The sequence below is a fragment of the Varanus komodoensis genome, unplaced genomic scaffold (genome assembly GCF_004798865.1).
Source record: "Varanus komodoensis strain SLA01 unplaced genomic scaffold, ASM479886v1 scaffold36, whole genome shotgun sequence".
Classification (NCBI taxonomy): Eukaryota; Metazoa; Chordata; class Lepidosauria; order Squamata; family Varanidae; genus Varanus; species Varanus komodoensis.
In genome coordinates this window covers 5,239,439-5,245,939 of record NW_025335873.1, presented here as the reverse complement: position 1 = coordinate 5,245,939, position 6,501 = coordinate 5,239,439, and the positions used below count along the sequence as shown (strand labels likewise).

Genomic DNA, 6,501 nt, shown 5'->3' with positions numbered 1-6,501 from the left:
TTGACTCCGCATGGGGAATAACCAATTGCCGGAGTGTTTCTTGCTGGGAGGGTGGAAGCCCTCTGATGCCAGCTCCTCGGGCACCCAGACGCAACTGGCTCAGGCTGGGGGTTCTCTTATCTTCGGCCGCACACAGTGCACCTTGCCCCATCTCAGCTTGCCACCAAGTAGCTCAGTCATTGTTGGAGTCACAACACACCCTTCCTCTTTGCCATGCACATGACCAGGTTCAGTTGCTGGGGCAACGCCCAGGAGGGAGGGATAGGCTGAGTGAACAGCAGGAGGAAACGCAGTAAATAAATCATCTGGTGGCAAAGAAAAAAGGGGAAGCGCACACACATAGGCAGAGGGAGAGGACGGAGAGAGAGCCCTTCCGAAGACTGGTGGAAATATGGTTTGAGTTATCATCAACGGTAAGTGAGAGCTTTGCCTAAAGTCCAGACAGTTTGGAGGACTAATTCATTGTCCTCTTTTTGTACCTCTGGGCTGAATTTCCCCAACATGGGGCTCTCCAGATGTTCCAGACTTCAGGACCCATCAGCTCCAGCCAGTATGGTCAAAATCAGGAATTCTGGGAGCTGATGGTCTAAGGAAAGCTTTTCTGGAACAGGCTTTCTTAAGCAGCTGTTTCCACAGCCTCGGAAGGTTCTGAACCCTTTTTTCCCGGTATGGAGGAAGGATTTGCTGAGTCACGGGCTGTTTGTACAGCTCTTGAAGGCATAGATTCCCTCCCAAACATAAGCTGGCAGATACTCCAAGCTTAAAATGTGTTTTCTTTGCCTAAGAAATGTTCACCTGCCCTTATTTTTGTTCAAGCAATGTGCTTTGGGACAGGAATTGCATCATCCTTGATTTCTGTACAAAGCAATCCAATCAGAAATGTCTAACAATAGCAAGAGCAAAACTATTAGCCCAGCCCTTAAATCTGATCCCCAAAAGGAAGGAAGTCAGAGCTAGCCAAGACTTAGTCTTTGCATGGAATGGTTGTGAGTGTTCTCAACACCCAATTCCTGGACTCAGAAGTCCTGAATGCCAGGCGGATATCTCCTGGACCAGGTTGCAATGGGCAGCTCTGGGAAATATATTAAAAATACGTCAGTTCTGAAAGCTGAGGTCCGCACACCTCTTTTTGAGTCTGCCTGGCCTTTCCCATAATTTCCTGCTTTCAGCGAGCCCCTTGGCTCGATACGGCTGGGACTAAACTGAGCAACTTCTGTGTGCAAAACTTCTACAGGCATTTTACCATTCAGCTACAGACCATCCCTGATAAGTTAACATTTCAGATCAGGCCTGGCTTGCGTGAAACAAGGGTGGTTCATACAGGCCAATGTCTTTTTAGCTACCCCATGCATACAGGTGACATGCACCTGGTTTACACAATTACCCTTGCTGGGCCACAGCTTCTGGGGATGGTTGAATTTGGCAGGGCTGGTTGACTGGCAAGGGTCGGAGCCATCCTGCAAGCTTAGAGCAAGCCATGGATTTCGGAGTGGGTGGAACATACCCACTCACCTTGAACAGCCCCTGGACAAAGGAGCAAGGCCAGTTAGATAGGTCACCTCCGGCACATGTGCAACAATCCACTGTGGCTTGTTCTCCGTCCATGGTCATGTGAACATGGTCAGGATGCCAGTCTAGCCGGAATGTCGACTCTGGTGGGCTGAACTGAAGCATGTGGGCATCAGAGTAGCATCTTCCCTTCCTGAACTTTGCATGGAACTTGGTGGCCAATCAAGGGCGTGATTCTGTCCCAACACGAGGAAGTATCTTGCGAATAAAAAGAAGCCACGCTTAACCTCAAACTGTTGAACTGAAAGTCGTTTGTTGGTGGTGCCATTCTCTGAAATTATCCTTTTTCAAATTATCCTCGGAATGTTGGAGTTCAGATTTACCTGAAACTGTTCCTAGGCAGTTTCCAGAGAAGAATGATTCCCCCTTCGAAACAGGGAGGGCTTTCTTGGAAGGAGGAGGAACAGGCAGTGTTTATTCGATGCTTTTCTTCCTTGCAAATAAACCTCCCAAACAGACAGGCAAGCAGGTGGGAATCACAGCTTTTTATTTCTGCCACAGGTTCCCAAGGAGTAACATAAGCAGCCACAGCCCCAAGAAGATTTAACACAACTTCAAGTAATACCAACCATGGTGGTTTCCCTTGCACTCACACTCTATTGGCCCCGGTCAGTGCGGCAGTGGGAATTCTAGCCCAGGCCACCCAGACAGTCCAATTAGGGATGGTTTTCTGGAATTCAGGCATTCTTGGCTCTCTTTTGAATGGAGACATAAGGATTTGAGTTATTTATTGTGCAGAAGAAATTAATGTGGACTACAGCTTCTATCATTGCTGAATCACTGTGATTCATGCAGCTATTAAAGGCATAGGAACTTTGAAAAATGGAACTGGGCAACTCCATCTGAATCCAAGCCCAACTCTATTTTCGATACTGGATTTCACCTGCTCCTATTTTTATCCATACAATGCTGATGGGAAGGAAGTAATTCAGACAGAATTTATTCTTGGATTGGTACAAAGCAGTCCAATCAGAAGTGTCTCAATATAACAAAAACAAAATGATTAGTCCTGGCATGGTACTCCGGAAATGAAGGATGCAAGGAGTAGGCAGAACTAGATCTTTGTATGGAAGGACTATTAGTGCCACCCACTTCTGGTCCCCAAATCCAGTTCTTTGGCTCAGAAACCTTCCATTCAAAATGTACACCTGCATTCACACAACAGGACACAGAACTCTTGGTGGCTACCACAATTTGCAAATGTTTGCTATGATCTACCCAACAGTCAATCAAATGGCTTCTGTGTTATCCTGGTTTCCAGCCTCCCAATGTTTGCATGTATCCCATCAGCCACCGTGCCTAACATGCAATCCCAAGGTGCATCGCTCCCTCCTTATGTCATTGTTCACTGGTTTGCATATAGAGGCTGGATGGCTGGAACGGCTCTTGTAGATGGCACTCTTTCCAGGGGAAAAAACCCCCATAAACTTAATGAATATTTGGTTGGAAAATGCCAGCTTCAAAAAAAATTAATCCAAGGCAAGAGGTCTGAGCACCCAGACAGAGTTCAGTTTTTCGAAAACCAAAGTCACTTGGAACCAACCATGACCTGAGAAGTCCATTGGCTTTTCTCATTGGGTCCTTCGTGCTTTTCCCCAAGCCAACGTTAACTGATTGGGATCAGCCATGCACTGTGGAGGTTTTCCTAGGAACCTGATCCAAGGAAGTGGGGACCAGCGCCACTTGCTTTTACACAGTGACGATTGGCCTCCCTGAAGCACACGGGGATCGGGCACGGGTCGGGGCTTTTCGGTGGAGCTGAGTGACGGTTGCTAACGGTGGTGTGTTGCTTATCTACAGCCTGCAGCTATGTGGCGGCAAAAATCCGGGACTGCTGCCACTGCTGTAAAGATGAGGGACAGCTGCAAGAACCTTCATGCCAACCAAAAGACACAGGTGCGTGCGATGGGAAAGTCACCACGAAGCATCTGATGAAGGACCATTCTATCCAGTGTCCTGTTATGCAGCGGGTGACCTCATGTTTTGGGAAAGTCCAACCAGGGCAGGAAGGGGAGGGACCTTGACCACTTTATCCTCACCCCATTCACCCCGCAGTTGGACTTTAGCAGATTATGGGTTCTGACCATGGAGACTCCATGGAGAACCATCCCCCAGCCTCTCCTCCTCCGTCAGTTGGTCTGAGTGCACAGACTAAGGTCCCACCCTCACCATTTCCTGTGGGAATAGTGACTGCAAGTTAGCTGTCCTTACATGCAGTATGCAGAGAAATTCTTCCCTGGGGCAGCCCTGAGGCCCCTGAAGGACACTGGATAATTCCAAACTTCAGGTCTTAGGAGAAAGGAAATTTTGCTCACTTTTCGCTGCACCATGCATAATTTTAGACACCTCTATTGTTTGTTTATCTGACAAGTTTTATATACCATTCACAGCTCTTGAACTTACTGTGTCTTGTCCTGAGTCAAAACACTGGTTCAACTACTCTAGGAATGATTACACCACCTTCCCCCAGCCTGGTGCCCTGCAGATGCTGTAGGACTACAATTCCTATCATTCCTGACCATGCTGGGGCAGGATCAAGCTGCCCAAACCCAGCCATTTGGTGTCAACTTGACTGAACAATGGAAAACCAGCTGCTTTTGCCCCCCATTCCTTCTTTCACCCACCAAGGAAGTACTAATTTATCTGCTGAAAGGACCAGGAATTAAATCTACACACTGGCTGAATCATTAATTAATTCCTGCTACATTATAATTAGAGCTGTCTAAGAGAAATAAGGCAGTTCTAGCTTAGTAGTATTGCTTTGGCCTTGCAGGAAGCAGGGCCTGGCTTCATTCCTGAGAAACTGTGGTCAAACGGATCAGGGAGCCAAAAATTTCTGCCCATGAAAATAGGAAGTTGAGTAGACGGGACAATTTCCTGTACTGAGCTGCTTAATGTATACCCTGCCTTTCCACTCATCAAGGCAGCTGCCAAAAATGACAAACAATTATACTCAAGACAATCCAGTTAGGAACACCCAATTAAACAGAAATCAAAGAGTTTGCACTGATTCAATGCAATGGCAGACCTGGTTGAGTGTAGAGTTTATTTATTTAAAATATTTATATGCTGTCCTAATTCGCAAAAAGCCTCAGGACGGCTTACAACATAAAGTAAGATATAACATAAATAAAATCCCAGGCCCACACTGGCTGCAATTAAAAACATAGAAAAAAACAATATTACAAGTTATTAAAGTGCCGCTGGAATAAAAAGGTCTTAACCTGGTGCCGAAAAGCAAATAACGACGGCACCAGGCGGACCTCTCTGGAGAGCGCATTCCACAGATGGGGCGCCACCGCAGAGAAAGCCCTCCTCCGGGACTTTGCTTCCTGATGTCTCTCCCGGAGGGCTCCCGGAGGAGGGCCTCTGCTGCCGATCTCAAGGGGCAGGAGGGCAAATATGGAAGAAGGCATTCCTTCAGGTATCCAGGTCCCAAGCCGTTAGGTGGGTGGGGACAGACTAAAGACCAGTAGTTCATCGGGGAAAAGGCCCAGATGTTGGACATTCTCAGGAACTGGGCCACGAACTGCAAGGACTACCCTAAAGGTGGAATCATTTCCTTGTGGTTTGGAAGGGAGAAGCAATCCATTTGGAACCAACCTAGTATTGCTAGGCTGCATTCCCTGAAAGGTAGTATTGTAGCTTTCCTTGTGTCCTTGGGATTCACTTCTGCAAAGCTTCCCTCCCTAAGCCAGCCTAGCTGGCCAGCTGTAACATCACATGTCACTTAGAAGGCCCCTTCCCTTCATCTGCCTGGGAGGACCAAGGATGACCAATTGTTTTCCCTCCTGCCTTTCTCATGCACTTTCAGAAGTAAGCAGTTGACGTGCCCCTCCCAGAATGGCAGAGTCATCCCAAGTATGTAACCTTCCAAAGCCGGAACGGCCCATCGGGACATGAGGATAAGAGCCCTCCTGGAGCCCAGCCTCCGTGATCGGTTGCTGAGCTTCTGCCAGGAGCCCAGCCAGCAACTGTTCTGCCTGAAGAAGCCAAGACACAAAACCTGGAGAAGAACCCTCTCTGCCATCATCACAGACTTTCATGAGGACAGATTTGCAAACTCCCCGCCGAGGGGAGCAGAATGTGTCTGAAGCTGCCTGTCTGTGATTGCCAGAGAAATAGGCCTTAAGATGATGAATCAGAAGAGAAAGCAAGCAGCTTTTCATTTATTAAAAGAGCTATGACATTTTAGTGGGTGATATTTTCTGGTCATTGTTTTCCTTTCCCCATCTGGAATTGTTTATGAACTGTGTTGAAGCAGCGCAAACATACGGGGTAAAAACGAAGGAGCAGACAGGGGAAGTGATCAGTCTTCCCACAAGCAGTTCATGCACGAGCTTGTAAACTTAAACATAGAAACAGAGCGAGTCAGAAGGGGTCTCCCGGGCCATCTAGTCTGACCTCCGGCTCCAGCCGGCTCCGCTCACGACATGCCCACCATGTGCATGTCCGGCTTATCTTTGAACACCCGCACCGATGGGGCCTCAACCACCTCCCTAGGAAGCCCATTCCACACCCTCGGGGTCCTGGCTGTCAGGAGGTGCTTCCTGGCACCCAAACGGAACCTTGGCTGGTAACTCTCAAGAGAGTCATGGTGACTCTCAGGGTGACTCTCGAGAGAACCGAGATAAAGTATGTCCAGGACCGGAATGGGAACGGTTGTGTGACAAGCAAGTGCTCCAGGAAAATGTAGCCGTGTCTCCTCGCCCTGTAGAGGACGTTTTCTTGCTCAGCCTTTGCTAATTCACGTCTGCTGGAGTTTTCTTCTGTAGTCTTCTGCACCCTGCCCCAGTTTATTCCATAACCACCAGCCCATTTTCTGGCTCTCTCTTGCAGCATTCTGTGAGCATGCTCAGCTGTCCTGGGCTGGTCTACTTTGCTTTTGTTCCCTTAGACTTTCCTTTCAGAGATCTGGGGTGCGTCTGCAGC

General features: G+C 48.1%; 1 long non-coding RNA gene across 1 annotated transcript; it reads left to right on the top strand.

Annotated features, from left to right (window-relative positions):
- Nucleotides 1-258: 258 nt before the first annotated feature.
- On the top strand, nt 259-5,763 carry LOC123028293. The gene is made up of 3 exons (XR_006415644.1): nt 259-413; nt 3,370-3,465; nt 5,384-5,763. It is a non-coding gene; the product is annotated as an uncharacterized LOC123028293 (long non-coding RNA).
- Nucleotides 5,764-6,501: the final 738 nt, after the last annotated feature.